Source organism: Alexandromys fortis, unplaced genomic scaffold (genome assembly GCF_014885135.2).
Source record: "Alexandromys fortis isolate MF-2015 unplaced genomic scaffold, M_Fortis_MF-2015_v1.1 scaffold_220, whole genome shotgun sequence".
In the NCBI taxonomy this organism is placed as follows: domain Eukaryota; kingdom Metazoa; phylum Chordata; class Mammalia; order Rodentia; family Cricetidae; genus Alexandromys; species Alexandromys fortis.
This window is the reverse complement of record NW_026068099.1, coordinates 2,000,163-2,020,520: the sequence shown is the minus strand read 5'-3', so window position 1 is coordinate 2,020,520 and position 20,358 is coordinate 2,000,163. Positions and strand designations below refer to the sequence as shown.

At 40.4% G+C, this 20,358-nt stretch overlaps 1 long non-coding RNA gene across 3 annotated transcripts; it reads left to right on the top strand.

Annotated features, from left to right (window-relative positions):
* The first annotated feature begins 238 nt into the window (after window positions 1-238).
* On the top strand, window positions 239-15,882 carry LOC126489496 (uncharacterized). Of its 3 annotated transcripts, XR_007588938.1 has the most exons (4): window positions 239-1,510; window positions 10,224-10,600; window positions 12,999-13,278; window positions 15,461-15,882. It is a non-coding gene; the product is annotated as an uncharacterized lncRNA (long non-coding RNA). The 3 variants fall into 3 exon arrangements; XR_007588940.1 differs by lacking the exon at window positions 10,224-10,600 and having other exon boundaries at window positions 255-1,510; XR_007588939.1 differs by lacking the exon at window positions 10,224-10,600 and having other exon boundaries at window positions 257-593.
* Window positions 15,883-20,358: the final 4,476 nt, after the last annotated feature.

The window sequence follows — 20,358 nt, the reverse complement described above, 5'->3', positions numbered from 1 at the left end:
TAAAGAGGAAAAAACTTACAGATCACCGTCCCAGACAACAGCTCTCTGCGCAACCAGAAAGGGAATCTAGTTGTCGGTGGAGCAGGAAGTGAAGAGAGCGAGCCGGGGTAAGTAGCCGTTTTTTTTTTTTTAAAGGGAGAGAAACCACGCCCCAATGGGCTGGTATCTCAGCAGCTATTGGTTGGAGGGGCGGAAGGACCTCCCACAACAGGATTTGAGTTCAGATCGGAATATATCCAAACACTTTAGGCATATCTGCAACATCATAGATCGAACGGAGGCAGAACATGCTGAAGGTTGGGAGTTGAGAAGGCATTAAATCCTATGACTCAGAAGTCTGTGGATGGGAGAGAGGGGCCAGGCAGCAAGGACAAAGCTCAGAGAGACTTGGGGCTTGCGAGGTCTTTGTAACCTTGTTTCCCTGTAAAGCAGGGTTTCCGACTGAAGCCTTGGCTGGGCCACAGATCGGGGAAAGGAATCCCAGAACGGCCATCAGGAGGCTGTCAGGGCTGGTCACCCTCTCCGGGGCCTGGGCTTGAGCTTTACAAGAAAACAGGACCCTGAAAGCAGAAGCTGGAGGAACCCCGAAGATGGTACTGGGGAGTCAGCATGCCACTTCACGGGCCTCGGGAGGGTCTGGCGATGCTCTGGGTTCGGTGGGCAGGCAACAGGTCACACGGGGAGGAGAAGCTAGGGAGGCAGGTCCTGCAAGTTAGATCCTGAGTCTGCCAGCTCCCTGCTGGTGGCTTACAAAGCAGGATTCCCTCCTTCTGAAAAAGCGGAATGAGCCTTGTGCCTCTTCCTTACTGGCACCTAGAATAAGACAGGAAGGAACCAGTTTTTCAGAACTGTAGACATGGGAAAGAGGACAGTGTCCTCTAGTGGCAATAGCCTGGTACTGCAACTCAGAAGCCATAAGATCCAATAAACCCCAGATGGTAGCCACAGGTTGTCCGTCCACTCCTCCCTCCTTCTTCTGTGTTTGTATCCTTCCTCCCTAAGTAAAACCCTCCTGTTTTGTCCATTTCCCCCTTCATATCACCTGTAACCTGCTCGTCCCCTCTCTGTTGCCGCCCTCACCTCCCGCAATGGTCCCGTTTTACTTTCCCAATTTCTGAAGTTATTGAAGAAATCAAAATGGGCCAAGAAACACCTAAAACATGTTCAACTAGGGGAATGCGCATCAAAACAACTTCGAGATTTCATCTTACCCCAGTAAGAATGGCAAAGACTGTTAAAACAACTGGCGGCAAATGATGGAGGGGGTGTGGGGAAGGGGAACGCTTATTCGCCACTTGGATTGCAAACTGGCCCAGCCACTCTGGAAATCAGTGTGGAGAATCTTCACAAAGCTAAAGATCAACCCACCCTCTGAGCCACCTCTGCACCAGGGCCTGATTCTGTGACCACACTCCACGGGTTCTGTTCAGCCACGCTCATTGCCCACCGTTGCTAGGAAGTGGGAACAGCCTACATGTCCTTCAACTGACCAACGGATAATGAAAATGAGGTACGGCTTCACTAAGGAATACTACTTAACTGTAAAAAAGGCACAAAACCATAACATTTTCATGGAGTAATTAGATGGATTTAGATGCAATTAGCAAAGATTTTTTTTGGGGTGAGGTAACTCGGACCCAGAAAGACAGATGCTACATGTACTCTCTTATCTGAGGGTTCTAGCTCCACCCAAATCTTCAGATGTGAGCATGCAACCTGGAGTAGCTTGAGAAACCAGGAGAGTAACAATTTAAAAGCAATGTATTTAATTTCATGTGTGTGAATGTTTTGCCTGCATGCATGTGTGTGTTCCATGTATGTGCCTGGTGTCAATGGAAGTGAGAAGAGGGCTGCAGAACCCCCAGATCTGGAGTTAGGGGTGGCTGTGGGGCACCATGTGGGTGCTGAGCATGGAATCTAGGCTCTCTGCAAGAGCAGCAAACGCTCTTAACTGCTGAGCTGTCTGTCCAGTCCTGAAGATATCTTTCTGCAGGGTTCCCTTCAGGGACTCTGACCCTGCCACACATTATCTGGTTTTGTGGGCTTTTCTTAAACATCCCAGTGGACGCCTCCACGACTCGGTATCTCCTTCATTCCGCATGTCTGTAAAATGTAGATGATGTCAAGTTCTGTCACCAGCTCAAGCAGTAGCTGGGCCTCCTTGGAGCATTGCTCCAGTGACTTTTGAGTGCCTGGACAGCGGAACCTGGGAAGCTCAATCCTGGGTGGCCTTGTGTGAGCAGAAGACCACATGGTCTTTTTGTTGTTAAAGAAAGTATCTTCAGAATTATTGTTTAAATTTTTCTTAATTTTTTTGGGGGGGGGGGATTGTAGAGATGGTTCAGTGGCTAAAAGTGCTGGCTGCTCTTCCAGGGGAGCAGGATTCAATTTGCAGTACCCAGGGACACATCTCACCACCGTCTAGTTCCAGGAAATCAGGCGCCCTCTTCTGGCCTCTTTAGGTAAATGGATGGAATTAGAAAATACATTGAGTGAGGTAACCCAGGCCCGGAATGATGAACGTCGCTTGGTGTACAGGCAAAACACCCATACACATAAAAAAGAAATTATGACCTTAAATTTTTGTTTTTTTAAATTAAAATATGACTGCATCATTTTCCCTTCCCCTTTCCTCTGTACACCCTCCTGTGGACTTTCCTCTCTCTCTCTCTCTCTCTCTCTCTCTCTCTCTCTCTCTCTCTCTCTCTCTCTCTCTCTCTCTCATTCCATAGCCTCTGAACTCTTTCTTATTTAATTGCTGTAACACATGTATTCCTAAACATATAAATATTTATATATTATTATATTATATATAATATAATGCTGCTTGTATGTCTATGATTTCGGGGTGACCGCTGGCATTGGATAACCAGTTGAGGGGCTCTTCCCTGAGAGTTTCTCCTGCTCTCTGAGTTCTTCACCTAGGGTTGGAGACTTCCCCCTTCCATGTTAGCACGCGGTGCCCAGAGCGAATGCCACTCACCTGCTTTCAGGTTTTGTTGCTTGTGATTCCCCATTCCTCACGGTCGTCCTGTTTCCTGATGGTTAAAGTTGGAGATTATTTAGTCAGCTTCTGCTCTAATGGATGAGAACCCAATCACTTGCTGTTTTACTTACATTGTCGGCCCCATCATTGAAGAAAGTCAGGGTAGAAGCTCAAGCAGGGCAGGAACCTGGAAGCTATGGAGGGGTGCTGCTTCCTGGCTTGCTCCTACTGACTTTCTTATAGCACACGGGACCAGCTGCCTAGGGATGGCACTGCCCACAGCGAACTGGGTCCTACACCAATCACTACGCAAGAAAATGCACCACAGGCTTGCCCACAAGCCAAATATAGCAGGGGCATTTTCTCAACTGAGGTTCCCTCTTCCAAAATGATTCTAGTTTTGTTGAAGTGATATAAAACTAGCCAGCACAACGTTCTGTTGATACGATTACTTTCCTTTTCCCCCCTCGTTTGTGGTATAGCTGCATATAAAGGATATTTGTAATTGGATTTTTCTTTGGGCCACCAGCTCACAAATAATGCCATGGAGACTTATTATTACTTATGAAAGCATGGCCTTAGCTTAGGCTTATTCCTAACTAGTTCTTATAACTTAATTAACCCATATTATTTAATCTAAGTTCTGCCTCGTGGTTCTTTACCTCATCTCTGTTCCACCCATCCTGCTTCCTCCATGTGTCTCGTTGGTGACTATGCCTTTTTTCTTCCCAGAGTTCTCTTTGTCCCGAAGTCCTGCTTACACCTCCTGCCTAACTATTGGACATTCAGCTTTTTATTAGACCAACCACAGCAATGCATCTTCACACAGTGTACACCCCCACAGCCAATCACAGCAATGCATCTTCACACAGTGCACATACACCCCACAACAGCCTTGTCTTGTTCCTGATTTTAGTGGAACCTCAATATCTATCTCTGGGTTTTTATTATTCATGCTACATTTGGCACCCAACATTTGGGGTATGAATTCACGAGGAAGTCATTTACCTGTGGCTTTACAGCTACCAGCATAGGCCACAGCTGCATGTGGCTGGGGTCACTGCTCTATCAGCTAGAAGAAAGCTTTCTTCTTTCCTGGAGGGCTCTCCCTGAACCCCTTTCTTGGGCTGCTGCAAAACTAGGTAGCTGCCTTCAAATCCAGTCAGACTTTTATTGTTCTTTGCAACAGCAATAAGCCTCACATCTTCACCAACATTGTCAGCCGATTTGGTAGGACAATTGGGAATTCTTAAAGGGAGGGAATTGTTTAACCCCCCCTCCCCCACATTAAAGAATGGGGAAAACCATGACAAGGCATATCACAATAACTGGAACCCTACATTCTATACTGATGCAAATAAATCAGGAAAGGCAGGTTATAAATCAGAAAATGTAAGTAAAATGGATCAAAGCCCTTATGATTCTGTCTAAAAAGTCAGAGTTATATGCTATTCTCATGGCATTAAGGGATTTTAAAGAAACTCTCAATACAGGTATCAATTTGCAATATGCAGAAAGAGTTGTTTTACATGTTGAAACCACTGAATTTATATCAGATGATACAGAATTAAATTTATTATTTATTCAGTTACATGATATAATCAGGAATAATCCCATACACATAGCACACATCTGATCTCATACAGGTCCGCCAGGTTGTCTAGCACAAGGTAATGCAGAAATCCATCAATTATTGATTGGAAATGTGTTGAAAGCCTCATAATTTCATGGAAAAAAAATCATGTCAATAGCGAAGGTTTTTAAAAAGACTTTTCCATCACATGACAGCAAACTAAAAAAGTTATGATGAACTGTCCTACCTGTTCTTTATACAACCAAAATTTAATACCTGCAGGAAGTAGCACAAAGGGTGCCCAAAGAAATAAAATCTGGCAGATGGATGTGTTCCATTTTGTATAATTTGTAAAACTAAAATATGTACTCAACATCATTGATACCTATTCAGATTTTCAGTGGGCAACTGCTTTGAGTTCAGAAAAGGCTGATTTGATAATCACACATTTGCTATAAGTTATTGCCATCATGGGTATATCTGTACAGATAAAGGCAGACAATACTCCAGCATATGTCTCTAAGAAAATTAAACAGCTTTTTGTTTATTAGCATATAAAGCATATTACAGGTATGCCACACAATCCTACAGGCCAGCAGTTACAGAAAGAGCAAATTGAACTCTAAAGGATTTTTTTAAATAAACAGAAATTGATGAAAAATACCTTCAGATATAGACTGCATAATGCTTTATTAACCCTGAACTTCCTAAGTGCTAATGAGAAAGGAACAACAACTGCGGAGAGACATTGGATAGTAGAAAAAAAATGTGGAATAAAATCAGCCGATGTACTTTAAAGATGCACTGACCTCAGAATGGGAACCAGGACGTGTGTTACATTGGGGAAGGGACATTGCTTTCGCTTCCATAGGAGAAGAAAAGCTATGGTTACCATCAAAATTGCTAAAGATTCAATTTGAGCAAGAAACACCTTTAGAAGAGATAATAGTTCATCAAACAACATGGCCATTTCATCTAAACTAACCTATAAAAATCACAAATGCTTTTCACTTGGTCAGATATAACTTGCCAAAAAGAGAATCTTCCCCCAAATTAGGTTTGGGGAAGTGTTTTGTTTCCGTCTTTTAAGGTGAATGAAGACATTCAGCTAAGGAATCTGAACTGGACAAATGAGACATCTGAAGAAAAAGCACAAATGACCAGAAAATGTGTCTCAAGGAAAAGAGTAAATTGGCCTATCGCTATATCACATTTCCATCAGGATAAAATTTCATAGATCTTCCCAAATGTTTGTTTCTGCTCTTTTCTTCAGACACATAATGCAAATGGTTTTTTTGTAGTCTCAGTCCAATTAAAGACTAAAGCTGGCTTTGGAGCTGGAGTGTGACTTTCTTCTTCACTAAACCCAAGCATGTGTATTAAAGTGAAATCCAAAATCTCTGTCTCATGTCAGAAGAGTCACCTGATATGGGACAGAAGAAAAACAAAAATTTAAGGACTATTTTATTGCTACTAATCTCATAATCCTTCAGTTTTATATTGACTCTTTAACAGTTTTCTTAAGGTATAAAATTTATATGATTAACATGTACATATAAATCTTATGTAATATAATAATATATTATATATGTAATATAATAATTTACATTTTATATTATATATAATATATATTAACCTTTTGTCATGATATTAATGGTCATATAGAGTACTTACTAATTCTAGAAAAAAGTTTCATCTGCCTTCCTATACATGATTTTGGGTTTGAGTCTCTATCAGTTTTCTGCCTTGAACCATGAGCACTCCAAGCAGTGACCTTTGTAGCCTCCAAAAGGAGGATGGGGTCCCACAATGATGATTCCTCCAGGACTATGATAACATCACAAAGCTGAAAACACTACCTAAAGATCAACTTTTGGACTACACACTGTTCAGAACAATTTCAAGGTGGTTTGCTGAGGCAACCCAGCCTAATAGACTGCTCTGGCCAGGACTTGAGACAAACCCTGCACTTTCCCATTACACTTAGACTTGACAACAGTGATACAGATAATTCTCCCAGGACTTGAAAATTAGTCCAAATTTTTCTTTTCAGGATCTCCTAAAGATACCATCACCCCCAGACAGCAGGAAGAAAATTTAAGAAAATGATGCCCACATTCCCAAGAGGTGGGATGGGTGATTTTTGCTCATTCAACGGATCATGAATATTTATCATTGTTTGGGGGGTGTTGGTTATAATTTGTTATTGGTTACAGCCAGGAGAAAAGTTGAACAAAGGAGATTAGATTCAGAGTTCTTTTTTTTGAAAAGAAAAAAAGGGAATATAAATATGATATGATGAAAGGGTGGATTATTAAATTGACTCTGAAAAGATAAAAGGAAGGATATAGATATGATAAGATAAAAAGGTCAATTATTTAATCTACTTTTTAAAAAGCAACACTAATTTAAAATATTTTATATTGGATTGGACTTTTGTATATTGTATATACATTTTGTATATTGATACAAATTTAAGATTAATTTTGTTAGAACATATTATACATACATTTCTACTCTTGTTCAAAGTATTGTACCTATCCAATTTATTTAATTATGTAATGCAAATTTCTAGTTCTTGACAATTATTATTGCCAACTGTTTAGAATAATAAGGCATTGCAGGTTAGTAGTTAATCACCTATTACTATCAAATTTGTAGACATATTAGGTATGTTTTCAAGGTCAAACAAAGATATAGTTTAGATAGCTAGGTCATCTTCAGGTACTTCAGATATGTACAGAATATAACATTTAAGATGTTTAATAACATAGGCTCTTTTTTATGACAATGAAACAATCTGCTTCTGGTAACATCAATCTACTTTAAAGAAGATGATGGGCATATGGAAATGCATTCTTTCTCTTTCCTAAGACTGAGGGGGATGTGCTCCATTCTCAAAGGCAACACATACATTATCTTTAAGCTCCATTACTCTGACTTTAAGAACACAGTAAAACCTAATGAAAAGCCCAGTCCGCACTGTATCAGAGTGCCTCTTACGGTCGTTTATGGCAAAAGTGACTGGTGGTTGGTTTGCTAATTGGACATCCTTGGTTATTTTATCCCCCAAACAAAGCATTTAAAGAAACCCAAAAGACAATTCCAGACCCATTAAAGGCATGCCCAAGCCTTGGCCAATGACTGAGATCCAACATTAAATCCTAAACTTGCATGAAAAAAAAAAAAAAGATGATGGGCACCGAAGAAACTCCACTTGGAGTTTACTTTCTTTGTGGCAAATGTAATCCACTGGCTAAGAAAATGCCCTTGCCTCGACTGCTGACAGTATGCTGTCCAAACTGGACAAACAGGACACAAAAGAAAGTGACTGCCAAACATTGTCAAGACAAGGTGAGACAGCCCTTCAGAAATCCTGCTTCACAGAAAAGTCTGTCAGATATGCTAGACCTGTAAGCCAAAGATGGATGCCCCAATTTTGCAGAAGAACTTTGGGTGACTGTCCAGGCTGTTTCTACCATTTCTCACAGTTTTTGGAAGTCAGTTGCTTGCATTACCTGCTTATTCAATTAATATTATTTCCTTTTTGGGTTTCTGAAGGAGTTTAAGACTAGATAGTTATAGTTTTCCTTGCTTACCAGATGCAGGAAGCAAGTTATGATAGAAAGTAAACTAGGTACAAGATTTTGGACTCACCAAGATAGGATAGGTAATAAAATATTTTCTCTGAATTTGTCAAATGAAAACAGACAAGACATTGTTGATGTATTTGTTGCCTGTATATATTATATATAGTTATTGTACTTATTGTATATAGTTTTTCTCATATTATAGCCTTCCTTAATTTTAGACAAAAAGGGGAAATATCTTATTTATGTCTTAATAAATAAGGCTTGCCTGAACATCAGAGGGCAAAGCAGCCATATTAGTCAGTCATACAGGCCAGGAGTGGTGGCACACACCTTTAATTCTAGGACTCAGGAGACAGAGGCAGATGGATCTCTGTACTACACAAGATTGATCTAGAAACAGGTTCAGGTGGTGGTGTTTCATATCTTTAACTGCAGTGTTTGGGTGTAACACACTTTTAATCCCAGGAGTAAGGAGAAGGAGAAAGGAGCAATATGACTTTGCTGAGAGAAATATAAAGGGGAAGAGACAGGAAGTCATTGGAATGTGGAGTCGGAGGTTTTGTGGAGACAGGATCTCGCCTTTTTAATCTTAAGATTTGGTAGAGGATGGCACTTCTCTAGTGGTTGGCACTTTGCTTTTCTGATCTTCAGTTTGAACCCAGTATCTATCTCTGGGTTTTTATTATTCATACTACAGAGTTCTTTGCCCATCAGCTGAGTCAGAGGAATGCAGACCAAGGTTTGAAGAACCATTGAGGTTTTACTGGGAAACATCTTAGCCATTTATATCCCTCTGTTACTGGGCTCACTTATTTTTGACTGTAAGGAAAACAGCACCATAGGTCAATCTCCAGTCCTGAGCAAATGTTATGTCCTGCAAATGGCACCCCACTCTCAGAAGGTACAGACTTCATATTTGTGGGAGGAGTTTTTCTGTCCTGCTAATGCTCCCAAATGGCCACTCAGAAACTTCATATTAATTGTAAATGCTCAGCTGATAGCTCAGGCTTGTTCCTAGTTCAGTATTCTATTCTACTAACCCATATTTCTTATCTACCTTCTGCCATGTGGCTCATGATTTGGTACTTCATTTTCTACACGTCCTGTTTCCTCTGTGTCTTCTGCCGTCTTCTCTGACTTTGCCTTTCTTCACCCCAGTATTCTTAGTTTTGTTGTCCCATCTATACTTCCTGCCTGGCTATTGGCCAGTCAAGAGTTTTATTTAAACTAATTTGAGTGGCAAATCTTTATAGTGTACAAAACGATTATTCCACAGCACGGATTAGAGCTGTAGTGATATCTTCAACAGGTCAATTCACTGTTCTCTCACTTTACCTGCCTTGTGGTGGTGAGATCTGGGCTAAGACCAGTGTGCCCTGTGGAAATGAACCAGCCATCTCCTTATCCATTTATGTCCATCAGCTTTCCTGGACCAGTCTAGAGGGCTAAGGAAGGCGCAAGTGAAGAGTTCAGAAAGTTCACAGATGCTGCTGCTGGTGGCTGAACTACAGCAGACAGACAAGTCCACAGCTCTGGCAGGGTCTGGTCCAGCAAGGGCACACTGCTTTCTTGTCTGTGATGGGAGGTATTTAACAGTGGAGCTACGGAAATGAGCGTGCTGAACTGGTCTCTGATCCTGAGTACTCAGTGAGGGTGAAGCAGGATCACGCTCTCTGAAGGGAAATCCCCCCATTTCTGCTATTGGAGCCACTTTGTTCAATAGCCATTCGAGCAGGGATTTTATCTGATGTGCTGCTTAGTTTTAGATGCCAAATGGACCCAATCTAGACTCATCTGGGGAGAGTCTTAATGAGAAATTATCAAGATCGCATTGACTTGTGGGCATGTCTGTAGGTGGTTGTCTTGACTGTTAATTGATTCAGAAATATTCAGTCCATAATGGGTGGCACCCTTCACTACGCAGGGGACCCTGAACATTATAATTGAGGAGAAAGCTAGTTGAGAGTAAACAAGTTAGCAAGTAGACCTGCATGAATTTATTTCAGCATATTCTTTTTATTTCTTTCTTTCTTTATTTCTTTATTTCTTTATTTATTTATTTATTTTTCAGTATATTCTTGACTACAGATCTGATGTGACTAACAGCTCGAGAACCTGCATTGACTTCCCTGCAGGGATGGATTGTAACCTGGAATTATAAGATGAATAAACCCCTTTGCCCTGTGGTGATTTGTAAGAAAATAGCTCCAAAGGGAGTGGCACTGTAAGGAGGTGTGGCTTTGTTGGAGTGGGCATGGCCTCGTTGGAGGAAGTGTGTCTTTTTGGGGGTGGGCTTTGAGGTCTCATATATGCTAAAGCCATAACCAATGTCCCAGATCACTTCCGGTTGCCTGAAAGAGATAGGACTCTCAGCTACTTCTCGAGCACCGTTTCTGCCTGCACAGTGCCATGTCCCACCACGATGATAATGGACTGAACCTCTGAACTGTAAGTGAGCCACCCCAATCAAATGCTTTCATTTGTAGGAGTTGCATGGTCATGGTGTCTCTTCACCGCAGTAGAAACCCTAACTAGGACACTCCCCTAAGTCACTTTTTTGTCAATGTGTTTTACCACAGCAATGGATGTGACAAACACCAGATAACTAGGTAAAGATGCCAACTGAAGTCTGTAGGGGTGGGTCATCTTGTTTACCTGGCTATCTGTTTTGTATTTAGTAAGTGTGGTAAATGGCAAACTGTCCACCTCTAAAGGTGCCCATGTCCTGATCTTTGGGAACTTCACATGAATTACATGACAAAGCCAAGGGGACTCTGCGTACATGGACTCATGCATCCTCTACATGGACAAAGTCCAAAGGGACTCAGCAGTGTTCCTTATCCTGCCAAGAGGAAGGCTCCATGTGGTTCTAGCATTCCTGAAGGAGGCAGAGAAGACAGAGTCAGAGACATGATGTTTGAAACAGAGGTTGAAGACAGGCAACGGCTGGCTTTGAAGATGGAGGATAGCCATGAGTCAAGAAACACAGTACCTAGGAGCTGAGAAGGAGAAAGTGAGAGTCCTCTCAGGGAAGTCTCCTGGAAGTACAGCCCAGCTAGCACCCGGCTTTAGTTCACTGTGATCCAAGGCCCACTTGGGCTCATAGACCTGAAATTGAATCTGCATGTTCAAGACAACAGATTTAGGGCATTTTCAGATACCCTTTGTCAGTTTTTTTTTTTTTTTTTTTTTTTTTGTCCAGTATCTGTCTCCTCTCCATCTGGAACTTACGACTGAAATTACGCATGCCTATGCTTCCTCCCCCCTCTTCCTTCTTCTGCTTTGTTTACTTCATTGCTGTTCTTTCCTCTGTCACGTCTGGAATAAAACCAATCAGAGAACTTTTAAGTTTCAGATAACAAACATTTCAAACTGAATTTCTTTTTTGGTTAATTTTAATTTTTATTTCTCTCATTGATTTGATATCGTCATTTATTTTGAACAGGTTTCTACTGACCCAACTGAGTGTCATGGTAATGGCTGCTCTGGGGTGTCTGTTTGATGTTTCTGACATCTGTTTCTTCCCAGGACTGAGCTCTCTAGAGAACAGATTACATTTTTTCCTGATTTTTCTAACATCAGTTAATTTTGAATTATATCTCAGGCATTTGCATGCTATATTTCGGAGGTTCTGGATTTTGCTGTATTGCTCTAATTGGTGGTGATGGCTTGTTCTATCAAGTCACTAGCTTGGAAAAGTCCTGTCTCCTCGTCTGCCTGCCAGTGGGAGTGGCATTTGCAATCTCAGCTCACATTGTTCTACTCTACTTTGTTTCTAGGAAGCCAGAGCCGGGGCAGAGCATGCATCCAGGTTCTGACTCTCTCTCTCTTCCTTCCTTCCTTCCTTCCTTCCTTCCTTCCTTCCTTCCTTCCTTCCTTCCTTCCTTCCTTCCTCCCTCCCTCCCTCCCTCCCTCCCTTCCTTCCTTCCTTCCTTCTTTTCTTCCTTCCTTCTTTCTTTTCCTCCTTCCTTCCTCCCTTCTCTCCTTTCTCTACTGTCTTCCTCAGTATGGCATTTCTAGAGTCTTTTGTCTCCTTCATTTCTTTCAATGAGAACTATGACGTTCTTCTCTGTCAGGGCTTGCTGTTTGGTGCCACCATGACCGTTGCTAATACTCCCAGAGAGAAGTCCCCAGACTTGAAACTCATCGCATGCTGTGCCTGCCTCTGTCTGCATCTTCGCCTTGGGGGTCACCAGAAGTTACGATTCATTTATGCTTATGAAGTTCTTGAATTTTTTTCCTCTAGCATTTATAGTTGTAATTTTTTTGCTTGTTTTCTGAGATAGATTTTCCCAGTAGATATGGAACCAGTCCTGGAACTCCCTCTGTAGACCAGACTGCCCCCAAACTCATAGAGATCCACCTGCCTCTGCCTCCCAAGTGCTGGGATTAAAGGCATAAGCCACCACTTATAGTGGTGTTATAAATCTTTTTAATAGAAGGGTTGATTGGTCATGTGCTTTACTGCTGACCCCTAGCATGAATGGTGCTGTATTTTTTTTTCCTTTTTGACATACGGTCTCTCCACATAGCTTTGGCAGTCCTGGAATTCACTAGTGTTTTATTTTGAGTATGTTTATCACGTTTTCTAAATTTCCATTGCAGTTTTGTCACATACACACACAGTTGGGACTGACAGAAAAGTGTGTGTGTTGTATATTTCTTCCCAGGATTTAACATTAATCATATACATACTTTGTAAAAATAATTAGGAAGTCTTCTTATGTTAAAATAGTAATTATCTGTCTTTGAATAGAGTGTATCTGTAAGTCTCTCTAGACTATGACTTTTTGGATTTAATTTTAAATTTACTTTAAATTATATGTTTCTTTGTGTCTCTATGTAGGCATAAGTATGTACATATATAAGTATAGTCCCCATGGAGGCCAGAAGAAGGTGTTGGATCCCTTGGTGCTGGAATCACAGGCAGTAGTGAGCTGCCCAATGTAGGTTCTGGGACCCAAACTCCGGACCTCTGGAAGAGAAGCAAGTACTCTTAACTGCTGAGCCATCTCTCCAGTCCCTGATCTATAATTTTTAAAAGAGCCAATTTCATGAAAAGTAAGGAAAGACTGTAATTGCTACAGACTGAACGAGAGACATGAGACACGATGCCCAAGACCCAGGTGAGTTTCCAGACTGTAACATTTTATAATAAGAGACCTTGTCAAAAGGAACTGAAATGTATCTGCAGGAAAGATGGCAGTAACACAGAAACACACTTGGTTAAGTAGGAGAACATATTTGTTACAGACAGTATACACTATACACAGAAGTCTTTGGTGGGCAAAGAGCCCCTTGTGAGAAATTTACTCTGGAATAATTTAGAGAGAGCCAGGAGTGATGTATACTGTAACCCCAGTTCTCTTAAAGCTGAGGCAGGAGGATCCCAACTGACTGACTGACTGTGTAGGGGCTCCAGGCCAGTCCAGGCTGCATAAAATAATAAAACATCAATAATAACTATTATTATTTAAAGAAAAAAGATTTACTTCATTTGTAACTTGCTCAAGAATTAGAAGTTGTTTCTAAAATTAAAAATGTACTATAATATGAAAATATGAGAAAATATAACCTATATTTAGGAGAAACAAATCAGTGTAAACAAGTCAGAGATGGGAATTAGCAAATAAGGATTTAAAGATCAGTTTCTAAAGTTGATTAGCAACAGTAGCCCACAGTTACAGAGGGGTTGTGAGTCCTAATCAGGACAAATCAGAGAAAATCACAGCCAGCTGCTTGAAAGACAAACTCCTAACAACTAAAATTATGAGAAAACATTATTTTAAAAAGTCAAATGCACACACACATTTTATACAAAAGGAAAAATGAAATTCAGGAGATTTTTAAAAAAATTTATTTTTATTTATTGTTTTTATTGAGCTCTACATTTTTCCCACTCCCCTTCTTTCCTCTCCCCTCCCCTTCAACCCTCCCCCAATGACCCCAATGCTTCCAATTTACTCAGGACATTTTGTCTTTTTCTACTTCCCATGTAGATTCGATTCATGTATGTCTCTCTTAGGGTCTTCTTTGTTGTCTAGGTTCTCTAGGATTACAAATTGTAGGCTGTTTTTTCTTTGCTTTATGTCTAGGAGCCATTTATGAGTGAGTACATATGATAATTGTCTTTCTGGGTCTGGGTTACCTCACTCAATATGATGTTTTCTAGATTCATCCATTAGCCTGCAAATTTTGAGATGTCATTATTTTTTACTGCTATGTAGTACTCCATTATGTAAATGTATCACATTTTCCTTATCCATTCTTTGATCAACAGGCATTTAGGTTGTTTCCAGGTTCTGGCTATGACAAACAATGTTGCAGTGAACATAGCTGAGCACATGCCCTTGTGGTATGATTGAGCGTTCAGGAGACTTCTTACTATAAAAATTTTGGAGAAATTATTCTATATAATTATTATACAAAAAGAATTATTAATTAATGAAATGATAGTTTTAATTAGTTTGTATAAAAGCCACAATGTTACATTTGTCATTTCAACAGAAAAAAGTTGAGAAGATAGTTAAAGATATGCATGCACATGTGTATGTGTGTGTGTCTTGTCTGTCTGTGGTCACGTATGTGTGAATTTGTGGGGAGGTCAGAGGTCAATGCTGGATCTTTTCCTTAATCACTATCTTGAGACCAGGTGTGTTACTGAGGTTGGTGATCACTGATTTGTCGACACTGACTGACAGGACCCCCCACCCCCACCCCTGCCTCCATCTCCCTGGTCTTGGAATTGCAGGAACACAGTCATGTCTAGCTTTTTATATAGGTGCTGAGGATCCAAGTATAGGCAATCATAGTTGCCTGGCAAGTATTGTACCAACTGAGCTATTTCTCCAGTCCCAGAAGACATTTCTAATGATGGAAACATATTAGCAACTGAGGTACTTTGAATGCAATTGGCTCCCATAATCTTATAGGGAGTGGCACTATTAGGAGGTGTGGCTTTGTTGGAGTGAATATGTCCTTGTTGGAGGAAGCCTGTCATTGTGGGATTTGAGGTTTCCTATGCTCAGGATACTGCCCAGTGCCTCAGTCAACTTCTTGTTGCCTGCAAGATGTATAACTCTCAGCTACCTCTCCAGAACCATGTCTGCCCGCATGCTACCTCACTCCCTGCCATGATGACAATGGACTGAACCTCTGAAACTGTAAGAGAGTCACTTCAGTTAAATTGTTTTCTTTTATAAGAGTTGCCGTGTTCCTGGTGTCTCTTCACAGCAATAGAAACCCTAACTAGCCTGAACTGGCCCTATCCTATAGCCACTCAGATGAATATCTTGTATATCACTATAGAACCTTCATCTGGTGATGGATGGAGATAGAGACAGAGACCCACATTGGAACACTGGACTGAGCTCCCAATGTTCAAATGAGGAGCAGAAGGAAGGAGAACATGAGCAAGGAAGTCAGGACCACGAGGAGTGTGCCCCCTCACTGAGACGGTGGGGCTGATCTAATGGGAGCTCACCAAGTCCAGCTGGACTGGGACTGATGGAGAATGTGATCAAACTGGACTCTCTGAATGTGGCTGATAATGAGGTCTGACTGAGAAGCCAAGGACAGTGGCACTGGGTTTTGATTCTACTGCACGTACTGGCTTTGTGGGAACCTAGTCTGTTTGGATGTTCACCTTCCTAGACCTGGATGGAGGGGGGAGGACCTTGGACTTTCCACTGGGCAGGGAACCCTGACTGCTCTTTGGACTGGCAAGGGAAGGGGAGGGAGAGTGGGGGGAGGGGGAGGGAAATGAAAGGAGGGGGGGAGGCGGAAATTTTCAATAAAAATAAACAACAAATAAAGAAACCCTAACTAAGACACCAACCCTGGGTTAAATGCACATTGAAGGTGATTTTCAGAACTAAAGATAAATAAAGTGCATTCACTTAAATAAACACAAGTTTTCATAGCATACTCAAACCCCTAGAAAGAAAGTTTTACCAGCTGAAGGGAGATGCAACTAAGCTAAAGTCCAGAGGCACAGGAGGGAGTGAACACAGAGGTGAACTGCATGCTAATTCCTTTATTTTCTTAAATGGTTAAAAGTTAATGACATTTGCTTTCCCATGATTTTTTTTAAGACAGTGTTTCTCTGTGTGACACTAGTTGCCCTGGAACTAACTCTGTAGAGTAGGCTGGCCTTAGATTCAGAGATCCATTTGCCTCTGCCTCCCAAGGGATGGGATTAAAGGTGGGAACCACCACTGTTTGACTTAAAAAACAAGTTAATTAACTTTTAATTGCAAAAGTAGGATTGTAGTTTGTTGGTTATAATTTATGTAGAAATACTGCATAATACACAAGACGAGACCTGAGGAAATGAAGGTTTCAGACGCTTCTAGATTGCCAGTGGGATTATGTCCTAACACATCCATCACAAACTGAAAATATTATTTAACCAAAATACATTTGAAGAACAGAGAGATGGCCCAATGGATAAAGGCACCTGTATCCAGTTCTGACCACGTGCATTTGATCTCTCTCTCTCTCTCTCTCTCTCTCTCTCTCTCTCACACACACACACACACACACACACACACCACTCTCTCACACACACCACTCTCTCACACACACCAAACAACAAATAGATAAATGTAAATATATACATTTAACATAACTTACCTACCGAACATCACAGTTTTGTCTACCTTAAATGCAGTCAGAACACTTACTTTAGTAATAGCATAGCTGGAACTCATCTAACAAAACTTACCTTATTAAAAATATAGTGTTTTGCATAACTTATTGGATACTGTACTAAAAGTGAAAATCGAGATAGCTGCATGTATATTTTGTGCCATGGCAGTTGAAAGACTCTAAACGGAACATTGAAGAATAGGGGTTATTTAAATACTATTTGAAGAACTTCGGAGTCTCTGTGAGCAGCATATTGTCTCAAGAGATGCCATGGTAAGTTAAGGATGCATTCTGAAACTTGTGTGGCACAATTACTAAAGGGACAAAGAAGTGTAATTAAAAGTGAGTTGAGGAACTATAACACTCAGGAGCACTGAGTTAATTTAAGTCAGGAAAGGAGGGACCCAAGAATGAAGAACAGGGAACAGACATAAAAGGAATGATAAGAGAATTAAAGAGAATCATATCAATAATTTTATTAAATAAAAAGACTGAGCATTCCAATTGGAATTCAGGATTTGTTATACTGAATAGAAAAGTAACATTGAGTTGACATGATTTATGAGAAACACTTTTGATTTTTTTTACTTATCTTACTTTACATATGTATTGATTGAAGACAGAGTTATACTGTGTAGCCCAGGCTAGCTCTGAACTCCTGACACTCCAGCTTTAGTCTTTTGAGTCCTGGGATCACAGGTGTGAATTATCACACCTGTAGGTGGAAGGTTTTACCTAGACTGCCATTCAGCTCTGTCCCACCAGTCACTTTACAAATAACCACACTGAGGCTTAATATTAATTATAAATGCTCGGCCAATAGCTCAGACTTGTTACTAGCTAACTCTTACATTTTAAATTCACCCATATTTCTTATCTACACTTTCCCATGTGGCTTGGTACCTTTTCTCAGTATGACATGCCCGTCCTGTTTCTCCCTGAATCTATTAATGACTCCTAGACTTAGCCCTTCTTTCCAGCATCCTTAGTTGGTTCTCCTGCCAAACTCTACCTGCCCAGTTATTGGTCAGTTAGCTTCTTTATTAAACCAATCACAGTGACATATATTCACACAATGTAAACAAATATTTCACATTTTCCCCTTTTTGTCTAAATAAAAAGGAAAGTTTTAACTTTAACATAGCATAACATAACATAGCATAGCAAAAATTATTATCAAGTAAGTATTACATTCATAAAATTCAGTCCATTTGTATTTGGCAAATTTAGAGAAAACACTATATATCTTTGTGAGTCTATATTTAATTTATCTTTTTATCATAACTAAGAAAATCTTTAAGTCTAATTATTTAGTCTCTAACTTCATCAAAGACCCCAGAAGGATGTAATGCTATCCAACAATAGGACAGCTGACTGCCTGGACAGTCACCCAAAGTTCTTCTGTAATGTTGAGCATCCAACTTTGGCCTACAGGCAGGCCTAGTATATCTGACAGACATTTTTGAGAATCAGGTAGTTTTGAAGGACTGTCCTATCTTGTCTTGGCAAAGTTTGGCATTTCTTTCTTTCGCATTCTGATGATCCAGTTTGGACAGTATACTGTCAGCAATTGAGCCCAGTGCAGTTTCTTTGCCCAAATAGTTGGCTTTTGCCATAAAGAAAGCAAGCAAACTCCATATGGAGTTTCTTCGATGTCCATCATCCTCTTTTGAAGTAAATTGGTATTGTCAGGAGCAGACATGTGTTGCTGTCATGAAAAGCCTTAAGCTATTTAACATGTTAAATGACATATTCTGTAGGCCTTTGAAGTGTTTGAAGGCAATCTATATATCTAAATATATCTGTGTATTACTTTGAAAGCATACTTTGCATGACTATTAAGTTTGACTATTATATATGACTATTAATCTGTATTTCTTAATTATGCATTACATTTTCAAATGAACTACATAAAAATACCCAAAAAGAGTTAAGCATACATACCGTATAACAAAATTAACTTTAAATTTGTATCAATAGACCAAAATCCATACCAGTGTAAAATATTTTGAGATTAATAGTTGTTTTTTTTAGATTAAAGTAAATTCATTATTCTACCTTTCCTCTATTATTTTTACATCACATTCCCTGTTTTCCTTTAGAAAGAGAACTTTGAGTTTTTAAGTCTTTTGTTTATTTATTTATTTTGTTTTTGTTTCTCAAGACAGGGTTTCTCAGTGTAATAGTCCTAGTTGTCCAGGAACTAGCTACGTAGACCAGGCTGGCCTTGAACTCATGGAGATCTGCCTGTATCTGCCTCCTAAGAGCTGGGATTAAAGGTGTGTGCTGCCACCACCTGGCTCTTTTATTTAGTTTTTTTTACTATGATCAATAACAATTTGTAATCAACCCCTGCAAATGATAATAAACATCCACAATCCATCTTTTGGAAATATGAGCATTGTTTTTTTTCCTGCTTTCCATTGTCTGGCGGTGCTGGAATCTTTGAGGGAACTTTGAAAAAAATCAAGATAATTGTTAAGACTTTGCTGGAGTAATCCTTGAGGCTGGATCATCTTAGCAGCCTTAAAAGTGTTCCAAATGCCACAAATACTTTCATAATTAAGCAAATACAGGATTAACAAATGTAACAATTCTTAAATTGCTAAACAAATGCAGCAGAAGCAAATGTAACACACCTTTACACAATTAAAGTAATATTCCACAACAGAAGAAAGCTTGTTTTGCCCTCATGCACAGAGGAAAGACCTGGTGAGTGCCCAGCAAAAAGTGGTTATTTGAGACAGGGAGAGAGATTGCACCAGAAATCAACCATATTGGCCCTTGATTTTGGACTACCAGCCTCTAGAATCCCGAGAAAGAAGCTCCTATTGCTGAGCCACCCTGACTGTAATATTATGGCTTACACAGCTGACTGATACTTAAAATAAAGGGATAAATTTGCTAAGAGCAGCTCAAGCCTAAATGTGAATGCACTTGTCTTAGTCATTTTTTTTAGAGTGATAAAACACTCTGACCACAGCAACTTGAGGGAGAAAGCGTTTATCTTGGCTCACAGTGTGAGGTTTGGAGCCCATCATGTTGGGGAAGGAGTGTGAGGCAGCTGGTCACTTCACACTCACCGCCAAGAGGAAGAGCAATGTTGTGCTCCACCAGCTTTTTTCTTTTCACAAAGTTCAGGACTCCAGCTCATAAAATGGAGCTACCTGCTTTTTATGTGTCTTTCCTCCTCAATGGAACTGGATCGACACAGATGCTCACAGTCATGCTGGAGGCTGCACACTCCCCCACAGCTGTGCCCAGAGCCCTGCCAGCCAGGCAGTGCCAGATCTGGTCATGCTCACAGTCAGCACAACCATCACAGCACCTAACAATAGCATTTCAGGATAGGCAAAGGAAAAGAAAAAGACAGATGCAAAAGAAGAGAAGAGAGTTATTTGGATGACTCTGTTTCCCTTCAGTGTGGAACAGTACAGGGTTGAGCATTACTAATAAAAAATCTCTAAATCTAGCCTATTTCAAAACATCGAAACTGAGTATCAGCATGCTACCATACACAGATAACTCCACACTTGACCTTACAGTCAAAATGCAGG